Below are 14762 nucleotides of genomic sequence, written 5' to 3'. Positions count from 1 at the left end.
CAAGATATTCATTAGCCTTTGCATAATCACCAAGGCATATAAACACTATTCCAAGATTCACATAAACTGTCGCCTGACCTTTCTTGTCGTGAATTCGTCTTCTGATCTCAAGTGCTTTCTCAAGGTATTCATAAGCCTTTGCATAGTCACTAAGCAGGCGGTACACATTTGCCAGGTGCACGTAATCTGCCGCTTCTCCTTCTCTGTCGCTAATTTCTATTCTAATTGCAAGTGCTTTCTCAAAATAGCTTTTGGCCTTGACATATTCACCGAGATTTCGAAAAATGGCTCCAAGGTTTTCAAATGAAGACGCTTCTCCTTGCTTGCAACCAATTTCCATACTGACCGCAAGTTCCTTTCTGCTATATTCTTCCGCCTTGCCATATTCACAAAGGAATTCAAACACCTTTCCCAGGTTTCCGTAACATATCGCTTCTCCTTCTCTGTCTGCCGTTTCTATTCTAATCGCAAGTTCTTTCTCTAGATATTCTGTGGCCTTGGCGTGCTCTCCAATAGCCTGACAGACGTTTCCTAACTGCCTGTAAGATGAAGCTAAAACTTTTCTGTCACCAGCCTCTATTCCGATTGCAAGCGATTTCTGAAGACATTCCCGAGCCTTGACGAACTCACCAAGGGAAATAAACACATGTCCAAGGTTAACGTAAACTGTCGATTGACCAAAAATATCACCAGTTTCGATCTGGATCGTAAGTGCTTCCTCAAAACATACTACAGCCTTTTCACGAACATCAAGGGAGTAATACATAGCTCCTAGCTTTTCGTAACACAAAGCTTCACCTTTTCTGTCACCAACTTCGATGTTGATCGCTAGTGCTTTGTCAAAAAATGTTTTGGCCTCGTCATATTCACCGCAAGACTTCAGCAAAGCACCCATGTTTCTACAAATTGATGCTTCACTAGCCTTGTCTCCCGTTTCCACGCTGGTCACATGTGCCCTTTCGAAATATTCTTTGGCCTCGGAATACTCTCCAAGAGAGACGCTGACATTTCCTAAGTGCCCATAATATGATGTTTCGCCTTTTCTGTCGCCAGTTTGTATGCTGATCGCAAGAGCTCTCTCGAAATATTCTTTGGCCTTTCTATATTTACCAAGAGATACATGGACAGCTCCTAGGTTTCCGCAGTTAATCACTTCCCCTTCCCTGTCATCCAATTCTACTCTAATAACAAGTGCTTTCTCAAGATAGTCTTTGGCCTTGTCATACTCCCGCAAAGATATAAACAAAGTTCCTAGGTTTCCATAACATGATGCTTCTCCATCACGGTCTTTCATTTCCACCATGATTGAGATTGCTTTCTCGTACAATTCTATTGCTTCCATGTATTTACTTTGATGCTGATAAATTTTTGCTAGTTTTATACTAAGTGTACCTTCTTTAGCTCTTTCGCCACACTCCATGTTTTTAATTAGAAGTATTTGGCCATATTGCAGTGCATTAGTGTAATCATGAATTTGATAGTATACCTGGAACAGTTTTGCATATATGCCTTTGGAAACGGATATCACAAATGAATTTTTCTCCATCAATACCCTACGATCGAGGAGGAGCAAGCATTCCTTCCATAGCTCAATAGCTTTCTCAACACGACAGGTGTTGTAGAGCAATGTGGCAACAACAAAGCCGATGAATATGGCTTGTATAACTTCTTCTTTGCTCTCCATGGCCCGTGCTGTCTTTTCCCTTTAAGAAAAATTAATAGCAATAATAAAATCAATTCTTCTTATGAAGAGGCCCTGTTATGGGGGTAACGTTATCCCATCCAGGGCATTTCTACTTATCCATAAAATTACTAAAGGTGTTGACCTTATTATTTTGATTTTCGTTATGCCTAAAATTGAGTTGTGATACTTTATCCCTGTAATTATTTAAACATTCAAACCTTATCCCTAAAATCATTTTCCGAGTTATCCATTATCCCTAAAAACCTAACAGGGCCTCTATGGAGACGAGGGAACAATACAGAGCAGTCAAGCCATTTGCATTGAAATGCTTGGAACTTTTCGAGAGTAAAGGACTACAATAATGGCAATTCACAAAGGAATTAAAAAAACAAGAGCCCTGGTCAATTCTCTGTAGATTAAACGACGATTAATAAAACCGCAGTTTGAGTTACGCCGGCGAAAGAGTGACTACAAAATTAAAATTGCTGTTATCGTCAAAAACTCTTCCTTAATTTTAAATTGTTTTATTTTGAAGAGTCTCGCCACATCCCTAAAAATACCTTCTAGTAGAGGAAGAAACAGTTTTCTGTCGATAAATTTGAAAGTGTCCCAATGATGGCGATTTCTGGGCCAAAATTGGACTATTCTACCTCACCAATCATTACTTTGGATCACTTGAGAAACTGAACACGTGACTAGAAAACCACCTGAGGAGCAACTAGCAAACCCGATTTGGTGGTGCGACAGATTATTTTTTTCTTGAAAAATGTCTGTACCTGCAGCGCTCAATGAAAAAAAAAACTCGAATTTTCTACAAAAAAAAAAAAAAAAAAAAAAAAAAAACTTCCCGAGCTGTAGCTTCCGGGAAGCATGAATCTCGGGAAAGGAAAAGATCACGTCCGACAACAAAACCAAAACTACGTGCCAAGAAGCCGAAGAAAAATCACGATGGCGTTACCGCCGAAACAGACATCAGCCGTGAAAGCGAAGTTGGAAACTCTGCTAATATTACGCAAGACGACGAGAAAAACTAATTTTCTTCTTTTTTTTTCTCGAAATAAAAGGACTTCTGTCCTCCGAAACAAACTGCACCAGAATTCGTATCTATCTCACACCTATTTATGAGCGCAAACAAGGAAGTCATTTTGTCATCTAAACTTTGTCACTCAATGTTCAGTTTTTGTAAGGAAGAACAGCGCGAAACAAAGAACATTGGTCAAGTGGTCACTCTCTAATGAAGAAGACAAACAGTTGTACAATCAAAGCATATATTTAACTTTATCCAGCTTCAAAGATTTTCTTTGAGGCTAGTTTCAAACTAGCCTCAGTGTCATAGACTTGAAAAGGTTGTTGTCAATTAAACGAAAAACAACTCCGATACTGTGTAAAGGTTTAACAATATTATAATTAACAATATTACGTTAAGGTTTTACAATGTATATGCTGCTCTCACCTTTCTTTTGGATGTCAAAGTCGGACAGATACCAAATCAACCTTCCTCAATAATTAGGACGATTATTTAAGTAAGCTAACAATGTAGAAGTGTTGCTCCACTATAAGTACTGTTATGACTGAATGACGTTGCTTCTGACAACCAATCATTTTCGGTTTCCAGTGCTTGCGAGCCCTCGCTTGTGTCAACTCATGATGAAATAACCGGCACCGCTTATTTTTGGTTTGCCCCGCCTCCGTCTAATTTGTTTCAATCGTATCGAATTATTTTTTTAATAACAAAATGTCTTATATGAAACAGAGTTATGAAATACTTCTTTTGAAAACCGTAATAAAAGCCACCGAAAAAATCGTTGTATAAGGCTGCCCTAGAAATCCTTGCCTTCTTTAAAAGTTCCGCTTGTACAGAAACGAAAAAAATGTTTAACTTCTCTTCTAGTTATTATTGTCATGCCTCCGTTTAGAGCCTGAGTACGTGTTAGCAAAGACGAAGATACGGACCAGCGCTTGAAACTGAAAGTCACAAGCCGTATTAAGCGGGGTCTCAGAAAAAAGACACGGGTACATGTTTTATTGACACAAAGACAAGGCGGACGTTTTTACGACAACAAAACGTTGTTTAATTGTACTGTAACTGTAACAAATGCTAACTCTTAACTCTCTGACTAAAATTAATAGTTTTTACGAAAGCCTAGTCAGACACTCAAACTAAACTTCAGTAAACTCAACAGTGGAATTATTTGAAAATGTCACAACTTTACTATATACAAGAAATAAAACGCATTTCAACAGCAACAGAACGTTTTCTATAAAGTTTCCTTTGTAACTGAAAGTATAACCCTGACCGTAACCGTTCTTAAACTCTACAACCTCATATGAAAAAGTCGGTAACTTTATTTTGGAAGGAAGCCTTAAGCTTGCGACACAACCAGGCGGACTGAAGATTCGACAAAACCTTTGCAAGTCTCGCTATTAAGCTACTCTTTGTAATAAAATCGTCCAATTCTGTCATTATTTGACCAGGGTGAAGCTCGCAAATATATAATAATCGCGACAATGAAAATTGGCAGTGCACAGATAAACAGTGTCCGTAAAGCGGGGTTGACAATGTATGACAATTTGTCACCCCCTCCCCCCCGGGGGGGGGGTTACTCCCATATATATATGGGCTATGTACGTATGTGCCGCAAGATAGGGTATGGTTTTTGAGGTTAATTCTCTGTCCTTAAATAGGGTATCATTTTTGCTCCTTTTGGCATTGTGTTTTTTGTGTGATCCTTAAATAGGGTACCTAAATTATATCAGCTAAAAGACGCCTAGCTAAACGAAAAAGAGGATCCTAAAACTGTACTATCCTTTCAAGTATTAGTTAAGCGATTTTCTAAGGATTTTTGTTTTGCCGTGTGCGGTTAGCCGTTATTTGGATCGTCACGGTCTCCTCCCCTTGAATAGAGTGTCATTTTTCGGTTTTGAGCCTTAAAAAAAAGCCTATCAATTTTCACTTTGTTTATCCTTAAATAGGGTCAGGGTTTAAGAACCTTCATGGCACACCCCTATCCGAAATTTATGGGGTTTGTCACTCACTTGGGTCACTGGGACTGGGATTTGGAACTAATAAAAAACTTTATGAATGAAAAAACCCCTCAGGACCCTCTTCCTAGCTAGTCAGATTTCCAGACAAGTTTCCAGGAAAGTTCTCCGAAAAGTTCCGGAAAAGTAACCGAACAAATTCTTTTAATCCTTAAGGCACTTCACTCAATGATAATGTAGACTGCGTTTTAGTTCTAGTTTACACTGTACTTCAGACAAGTATCCAATGTACAGTAACAAAACCTATTATGAAGGGGTTTCCTATGAATGCACAAAGACTACGTCAGCCACTTAGGACTTTGTTGGTCGTCATTTCTCGAGAGCTTTTTGTAAAACTAAGGTAAATAACGACATAAAACTAATAAAGTGTATCTTAATATATGCTGTAGTATAAAAACTGCTTTATTGGCGCAAAACGAACCCCGAGGTCCAACAAACCTTATAATATCAAAAACGTACATTAACAAACGAAATAAAATTACAAAATAGGAGTTCTGGATCATTCAGACTACAATGAAGTTACAAATTATAAACCACATTATTCTCTGACTTTAAGATATAATACAAAACTATATATGCAGTAAGCATACAAAATAATCAGTCTTCTAGCATTTTATGCCTCCGTCTCTGCATCTCGGATCAGTTTTTACACTATGTTTGCCTGGAACATTGATTTACATTGAACAAATAGAAGGCAAATGAGGAGATAGAGCTAAGAGAACTTCTCGAGCACATACAAAAATGTTCCAAAACTTTTATATGTATTCCGTTCAAGTCTTTATTTTGATTGCATTGCCCCTAATTTCATTTTGTGTTTTACGTGATTAAAAAAGATGATCTTTGCATACCGAAGTTTTACAGAAAGCATCTTATTGAAGCACTGATATTACGCGGTTAAAAATACATTCGTTTTCGTTGCAGGCGTTTCCTGCCTTACTGATTACGTGCTTGACGTTGGCCTCGAAGGGTCCAGAGATTACTTCTCAGCCCTTGCTCCTACAAAACAATGGGAATTAATATTAATTATTACTAGCTCACTTAAAACACACCATAATAATAGTGTTGTCAATTACTGGAACTCTTCTCAGTTTGGTTTATTTCATGCATAAGACTTAAATTTGATCTTACATGCGATGTCTCTGTGAAGGCAGAACAATACGACTTTGACAGCATTGTAATAATAATAATAAAAGAATAAATAATGAATATTAGGTTCGAGGATAGGTTATGTAGCTCCCCTTCTTTTATGTAACTTATACATAAGTATATGTATTTTATCACAACTGCGTTTTCAAAACTGCTGTTAACTTAGTTTGTCAACAAGGGGAAGGCCCGTTAAAAAAAAGTGCTTGTGCTATCTTACTGAAGTTTTAAAGCTATAATGACCAAATTGAGTAATATTTCCCAACGAGACCAATTAAGTGACCTATTTGCTTCTAAGAATAAACGATAACGTTCAAAGAAATCGTACTAAAGCCGTATTAAAAAGAGTTAGGTTTGATTGTGATCTAATTTTCTGTTAACAATAGAAAATTTAGTAGTGTGTTGTTAACAACTTACTGTCCTTTCCAAACTCAAATGTCACGTTATCTCCAATTAGCATGAAAGGTGCCCAATGTTTTACGTCAGAATAGCCGTTACTTCTCATCCACTTCATGGTCTCGTGAAGACATTCACTTGCACTTTCTCCGCGAATAAGGTGTTCGTAGAAACGAGTCATGAACTGCTCCGTCACAGTATCCTCTATGGCCCATAGTGCCACCAACACTGAGCGTGCACCAGATCCTAAGAATGCTCGAGCGATTCCAACAACTCCCTCAGCTCGAAGTTGTCCCTTCCCACTGTGACAACAGCTAAGTACAACCAGTTTAGCTCGCAGTTGAACACGAGAAATGTCAGACATTGTCAACAGGTAGTCAGGCTCTTTAGCAGGATTTTTGCTAGAATTCGAAGAGGATACAGGGGACAGTGCAATTTCACCCTTTTCGGCGTAAGCATGTGCGGCAATATGTATCAGACTGACTGAGGGTATTCTATGGAGTACTGCCTGCTTAGTTGCTTGCTGTCCTAACAGAGGTTCGACGCCCAGAAGACGTCCAATCATAGCGGCTTCCTTTCCTGCACAGGGTAATCTACGTTTTTTCTCTTTCTTTCCTTTGTAACGCACCCAACCAACATCAGGATCACCCACTATCAATGCGCCTGTTTGACTGTGATAGTCGGCTGGACTGTCTTGAATGAGCTTGAGAGTCGTCAAAGAAGGAACGCTGCGGATCCTGAAAGACTCGGAGAGATATTTCCCATTTTCATCGATTAAAGCTGCAAATGGAACTTTATACAAGGATTGATCAGGAACAATGACGATTTCAGGACTGTCAAGAAAGTCAGCCACGGGAGCGATAAACATTTCATAACACAGAGATAGGTTTAGTTCCTGTTCTTTGTTTTCGTTGCCATCATTTGCCATTCGAGAAACTGGAAGGCTGTCGTCAAAAGATACGGTATCACTCTGTTGAATACTATTTAGAGATCGATCTTCACAATGCCTGTCAGGTACTAAACGTAAACCTCTGAAGATTTTATTTAAAAAATCGTTCAAACTTGATTCATGGCCCCGGTTAAAGTTGTTGCCATTTACCATCCTTGTGATGAAATGTATGGCACCGCCTGGTTTGAGGATCCAAAAACGTAGACTTTGATCATTATTTGAAATATAAAGACAAGTAGAATTTCTTTCTTTCTTCATTATCTTCTCAATTCCAACCCACGACTGGGGACTTGCCGAGAACGGTTTTCCAACACATTACTGCGCTGACATTAAGTCTCCAAGAGCTCTGGCACGTGCCAGATCTTGGACATAAAGAGCTTGATTAGGATATCCTTCGAGACAAAACCACTCACTTAAGGATTTGTAGAGAAAAGCGTTTTTGTCTGCAAAAGAGATCTTATACTGATCATTGTCTTCAAGGAAGCCACGCAAATCCTCGCACTTTTTAAGACTAGGAAGGAGATAACGAAACGCTTCGTGGACTTTGCCTTGTACTAATTTCACCAACGCCAAATTGTAGAGATCAAAAAGCTCCTCTTCACCATCCCCAATATCTGTGCTAAATGCAAGCGCCTTCTCTAGACATTCCTCTGCCTTGACATGATCTCCAAAAGTCATGAACACAGTTCCAAGTCTTCCACGACATGAGGCCTCTCCTTGCTTATCACCAATTTCTACTTTGATAGCAAGTGCTTTCTCGTAATTTTTCTTTGCCTTGTCAAAATCACCCAATGATTTATACACATCTCCTAGGCTTCCATAATCTGCTGCTTCACCTCTTTTGTCACCAATTTCTATTTCGATCGCAAGAGCTTCCTCGAGATATTCCACAGCCTTGTCATATTTTCTGAAGCATTTGAGACATATTTCCTAGGCTTCCGTAGCTGGCTGCTTCTCCTTTTCTGTTACCAATGTCCTTTTGAATCTTAAGTGCTTTCTTTAGATAATCTTCGGCTTTGACATATTCTCCAAGCGCTATAAAAAACTGTCCCAGGTTTGTATAATCCCTTGCTTCTCCTTCTTTGTCACCAATTTGTACCCTGATTTCTAGTGCTTTTTGGATACACTCTTCAGCCTTGATATATTCGCCACGATATAGATACACGATTCCCAAGGTTTCCATAATCGTCTGATGCTCCTTTTTTGTCACCAATCTCTCTGCTCATCACAAGTGATTTCTCCAGATATTCTTCTGCCCTGACATACTCACCAAGAGATATAAACACAGTTCCTAGGTTTCCATAACTTGCTGCCTCTCCTTGCCTGTCACCAATTTCTTTACTGATCGCGAGTGCTTTTTCGATGAACTCTGCAGCCTTGGAATATTCATCAATATCTTGAAAGAAAGTTCCCAGGTTTTCATAACATGACGCTTGTCCTTGTCTGTCTCCTATTTCTTCGCTGATCACAAGTGCTTTCTTGAGATATTTTTCGGCCTCGCCACATTTACCAAGAGATCTATAAACATTTCCGAGGTTTCCGTAACAACCTGCTTCTCCTGCTCTGTCACCAATTTCAATTTGGATCGCTATTGCTTTCTCCAGATAATCTTGCGCCTTTACATACTCGCCACGAGTTTGAAAGACAATTGCCATGTTTCCGTAACATCGAGCTTCTCCATCTCTGCAACCTATTTCTTTGTTGATTGAAAGCGCTTTCTCATGGCATTCTTCAGCCTTGCTATATTCACCAATTGAAACCAAAACGTTTCCCAGGTTTGTGTTATTTGCCGCCTCCCCTTGTCTGTCACCAATTTCCTTTGTTATCGCAACGGCTTTCTCTAGATGTTCCTTAGCCTTGGCATATTCACCAAGGGATTTAAACATACGTCCTAGGTCTCCGTAATCTGTTGCTTCTTCTTTTCTGTAGCCAATCTCTATACTGATTTCAAGTGCTTTTACAAGGTATTCATTGGCCTTTGAATATTCTCCAAGATTAAGAAATATTGTTCCTAGCCTTCCGCAGTTGGTTGCTTCACTATGTCTGTCACCAATTTCTGTTGCGATGTCAAGTGCTTTCTCAATATATCGTTTAGCTGTGACATGTTCGCCAATAGATTGAAAGACAGTTCCAAGACTTCCATAAATTTTCGGTTCGTTGTTCCTGTAACCAACGTCTTTGCTGATCATAAGTGCCTTCTCGAGATACTTTTTGGCCTCGCCAAATTCACCAAGACGTAAAGATATGTCTCCTAGATTTCCGTAGTCTGTCGCTTCGCCTCTTCTATCACCAGTGTATTTTCTGATCACAAGCGCTTTCTGAAGACATGCTTTAGCCTTATCGTACTGAGCAAGTGATGTAAACACCATTCCTAGGTTCCCGTAATCTTGTGCTTGTTCTTCTCTACCACCAATGTCTTTCCTGATCGCAAGTGCTTTCTCGATGTAGTTTTTAGCCTTGCTGTATTGACCTAGACATCGTAACACAACTCCCAGGTTTCCATAACACCAGGCTTCTTCTTTTTTGTCATTAATTACTGCTGCGATTGCAAGTGCTTTCTCGATATAAGCTTCAGCCTTGACAAATTGAGAAAGGGAATAAAACATAGATCCAATTTGTTTATAGACGCTGGCTTCTCCTTCTTTGTCGCCAATTTCTATTGCTATGCTAATTACTCTTTCATAAAGCTCTTTTGCCTCTTCATATTTTCTTTGATGGATCAAACTGTTTGCCAGAGTTATGTTCATCTCGGCCTCCTTCACTATGTCACCACATTTGTGATGCATTTCAAGTATTTTTCTGCCGTATTGCACTGCATTTGTATAATCATGGATAACACATGACGCCTGGAATAATGTAGTGTATATCAGGTTAAAAAGTACTTTGACGACCAATTTCTTATCAAGTGCAGCTTCGTTGCGGCTTGCTATGTTATTGAGGATAATCAAGCATTCCTTGCACAACTCGATGGCTTTCAGACCGCGATAGGTGTTAAGAAGGTAAGTAGCAACGACTATAGCAATCCAGATGCCTTCTAAAATGTCTTGTACTGAGTTCATGACAGCGGGGACTCTTCTTAAAGCTATATGCAAAATACAATGATAAAAAATGTTTAAAAAAAGCTGTTTAAAAAGATGTTTAAAAAAAAAAAAATGATTAAAAAGCGCTATATAAATTATTAAATTATTATTATTATTATTATTATTATTATTTAAAACAGAATTTTAAAACTGCCTTAGTTCCCTTTTCAGTTTGCAAAAGAGATGACTTAAAGTTTTTACGTATGATATCAGAGGACACTGGATAGTTATCTTAACAACAATACTCCTGTAGTACTGTACTCTATCTAGTTTAATTACTTTAAGTGCAATCTATCTATTATTGGATTTATAGCTTTCCGGCGTCAACGACATCCAGTCGATTAAAAAAAAAAAAAAAACAATAGAATTTTGCATTATGAACCATGTTACGAAAGAACATCATAAAGCACTTGTTGGGTAGGAACAGGGCTTACAGTACGAGTTAGTATTGTAACAGTTATTGCAGATTTACATTTACACGAGAAGAGCCAGAGTTAGGCAGAGTTTATCTGCAGACTTTGACGTATAAATGAAAACTTAACGTTGAATTGTGCTCTCTTAATTTCACAAGGTCAAGAAGAAGTAAGACCGAGTTTATTTGTCCAAGAACGAGTACGAACATATCTACAAATTTGTCCGCCATAAACGATAAGCAAGACTCAGTTTAAAACCGTGATTTGCCAGACACAAACTACTTGCCCGGATAAAAGACTCCGTCAGCCCACCACCGTCTGAGATTTGCTGGACGACATGCGGCATTTGAGCTTACTTGCCTTTTTTTGCGCTCCCTAAAGTTAGATGGAAAAAAAGCTCCTTTGCCGAAAAGACCAAAGTTTCCATCCCTCGACTAAATCCAAGTTAAAGAGCGCAGATGAACTTCTCTGGTAGCACAAGTCCTCGAAAATGCGCAGAGCACAGCGATGTTTTCGAAGTTGGGTTGAAATCAGTGAAAATCAGCGCGATTTCTCCGTACAAATCGTACTCTCCCTCCCCTTTAAACCTGCTCAGATTAAATTTGGTGCATTCGTATGCCCTGCTTTGTGATATGTTTAGGCTAGGTCGGTTATTTGGTGCACCAGCAGCGCAAAATCGTTCCCCTTAACGTTCCCTCTTCTTACTGTCGGCCATATTTTGCTCAAGACCTGGGCAAACACACCTTGATGTCACACCTTGATGCCACGTGGTATTTTGGCCGCGCGATTCGAGTGCCACTTTCGAAGGCAAATCAAAGAGGTCTATGACCTACTCGTGAATGCGTTGATTCCTTTGAACAGTATAGTATCGATGGAAAATATTCATTATAGTGATTGATAATATTAATCAACTTTATTTAAATAGGGTGAACATATAACAGGTCGCTTAGGTATAAGAATTACTTTTTTCATCGTTTTAATTGCTTAGTAAACCGATGGCTCAGTGGTACTGCTCTGCGTTCTGAAGCGTGTGACCCGGGATCGGCTCTCATACCCTGTGGCTAAAATTCTTTTTTCTTCTTATTTTTTTTTCACGGATATTATATACATATCTGTCTTGTATAGAGTTCGTTACTCTTTTACTGATTATCCTTTATTAAATCGTGCCGTGATTTAACCTTCCCAGTCTTTTAATAACACATACATAAAGTCACTGGTCATCGTTTCCGAATGTTCGCGATTATTGTATACGAAAAGGCAATATTTCATCGTTTGGGAAACGATTGTTTCTCATTTACAGGGTGAAGTATTTTCTACACTTATTTCTTTGAAATGATACCTTTGTAAAGCTGTATTTTTATCCACAGCCGAGGGAAACGAAATTTAGAAAGCGCCCGTGAGCATACCTAATTTGCATAATGTTAACAACGATGGAAGGATGGACGGATGGCTCAACTTCCCCACTATACTTGTTCATTATGCATTCACGAGCAAAAAGTGGAAATTTCAACACTCATAAAATCGACAATTTTTATCGTGGAATTCTCAGACATTGGAATTGTGCATTTCAAACGGTAACTTTCCCATTTTGCAGAAAAATGTCGCTTTGTAGGCACTCTAAAAAAAGAGAATAAAGGCGGGGCAGCTGTAGTGTTAGGTATCCCTAGTCAATTATTAGCGGCAGTACTCCACCCCAAGAGCTTCTCGTTTCTTCTACTTGCGTGGTCGCCTAGCTCGACCGACTCTCATAGGCGTACGAGGCGGGGGGGGGGGGGGGGGCGAAGGGGGCTGCAGCCCCCCCAGTGCCAACATTTTTCGGGCAAAACACTAAGAATTTGGGCAACAAGCCAGAGAAAAAATAGAAAATATTAAAGCAGACAAATCTCAACATTACAATCAAAACGAATTATGTCAACAGAAAAAGTATTGGAAATATACCGAACTTTGTAGTTCAAAAAATCCAAATTTCTAATTTATCTGCTTTCGTTTCCTCTCGCAAATTCTGCATGATTCAGCTGCAATCAGCTATTCCATAGCTTGAACGTTTGTGCGCGGTGGACCCAGTTTAAGACCTTGAAACAAAGCTGCGATACGGTTACAAATGTAATGAAGCTAATGCTTTTGACTCAAATGAGCTCAAAACTTTCAACAAAATGTTTCAACTCATTCATTCCTGAATGTTTCACACAATTTAAATAACTTTCAAGTGGGAAACTAAAAACAATGTAAATTGCCTCCCAAAAATACTTGTATTTTTGCTGAACTAAAGTGAATTAATTAAATATTCCGAAGAAAAAGGATTCAGTGCATTGACATCTTCGGACAACGCCACGAGATTAATTAAAGAACTACCGTTTCCTTTAAACAAGCAAGCAAGGTTTGTACACAAGTATTTGAACGCACGTTCTGTTGTCCATTTCGTATGCCTCTATATTCGGCTTTCAGCCCATGCCATTTTTTTTTTCGGGCAACAAGGTATCGTATTCTTATTTAATATCTTGGGTATAACATTGACATATCAATACAAGTTAAGAATAATGAAGTTACTACATACATTACTTGTGCAAACATTGTTTGTCGAAAATTTGTTTCTTTGAATGAAATCTAAATCTAACGTAACTATCATAACTAGCTTGGCGTATTTATCTTTAGTGTACTTACCGTTTCACAGGAAGTCAAAATCAAACTGAGACCAAAATCAGTCTGCGGCAAAAACAAGAACCTCTCCTTACAACTATGTGGAAGATCTTGAGTATAAAATTAAAACATCAATACAAATTAGAAATAATTAAGTTCCTTCATGCCAAACTTGTGCACACACTAGCTGTGGGTCAGTATCACGTACGTAATTTGTTTTTTTAATACTACAATGTGTCATTCAATTCAATTGAGGTTCAGAATTTCCTCGAACCAACCATTTCTAGAAAGTCTTAACATGTTAAGTTTCAAGTCTGATAAAGAAAGAATATACACCTGCAATTTTTATCCTCCCGCTATTTTGTAATCTTACAGTGTTAACACAAAAACCGCGAACACTTTCATTATACTTTGAAAAAGGAAGTAAAGAAAATAGATGACCAATTCTTAATGAAAAATAACCTGCTGGCGCCATCTCTGTTCATTTGTTTAAATTTCTTGCATTTTGAGCTATAATTCGATGGTTTGCTGCAGAAATTTACATATGTAAGATAAATAAGGCTTTCTGGTTCACACTGTAAACAAGGGGATGAATGCGAGAAACTGAAATTTGCAGAGATTTGACGTATTGTAATTATTCTCTTCCTACAAGGGTAATGTGCCCTATACATTATCTAGTGTCTCATTAACAATCAATCTCTTAAGTTTGGAAACATTCGTGTTACAATTACCTCTGTTTGAAAAATCACAAACGAACTGAACACACAATCTATGCGCGTGAACAACAAAAGGACGGCACCTTTACGATAACAAAGGACGCAACCAGTTGTTCCTTTTTAGAGTGTCGGACTTACAACTGAGATCAGATTCTATTTATTTGCCCAGTAAAAATTTCCTAATCAGGAAACGCAAACGAGAAATAATGACTGAGACAAAATGCTTAGGCAATATTCCTGGAAAAGCTTGCTGCCCCTATATCGTGATTGATTGAAAGCGTTACTAACTGACCAATCCAAATTGCTTCCGATATGCGATAGTCATAAGTATATGGAAAATGAAAAAAATCAACTGCTACTGTGTCTGATACTAGTTTCAGATGATTCCTTAACGTTATAACTGATCAGAAGTTAATTTTTCTCTCAGAAAGTGAAATGATACCCGGAAGAAGAATACAATCAATCTATTCTGTCAGAAAGTAGAACGAGCGAGAAGCATAAAACGGTAGAAATAGAGGCTATATATATAATCATTATCCAACGAGTCAATTGTAACGACGCCCATTTGTAGTCAGAAAGTCATTGTTATTCGCTCGTGATCCGTGCGTAACAGATATCCTGCGATATTCGCAGGCTACCATGAAAAATTCGCAGTCTGCAAAGCGCTCGATAATCACAGTGATATTAGCTGTAAAATTTGTT

General features: G+C 38.5%; 1 pseudogene across 1 annotated transcript; it reads right to left on the bottom strand.

Moving 5' to 3' along the window:
- Positions 1 to 5123: 5123 nt before the first annotated feature.
- On the bottom strand, positions 5124 to 14146 carry LOC144655748 (uncharacterized; annotated as a pseudogene). Its single transcript, XR_013571207.1, has 4 exons — positions 14076 to 14146; positions 13369 to 13454; positions 6287 to 10296; positions 5124 to 5722 (listed from the first exon to the last, which is right to left on the bottom strand). The product of XR_013571207.1 is annotated as an uncharacterized LOC144655748 (transcript).
- Between the last annotated feature and the right edge of the window lie 616 nt (positions 14147 to 14762).

This window comes from Oculina patagonica, chromosome 1 (assembly GCF_052425735.1).
Source record: "Oculina patagonica isolate OP01 chromosome 1, crgOcupat, whole genome shotgun sequence".
NCBI classification, from domain to species: Eukaryota; Metazoa; Cnidaria; class Anthozoa; order Scleractinia; family Oculinidae; genus Oculina; species Oculina patagonica.
Note: the sequence above shows the minus strand (reverse complement) of the source record. Positions and strands in the feature narration are given on the sequence as shown.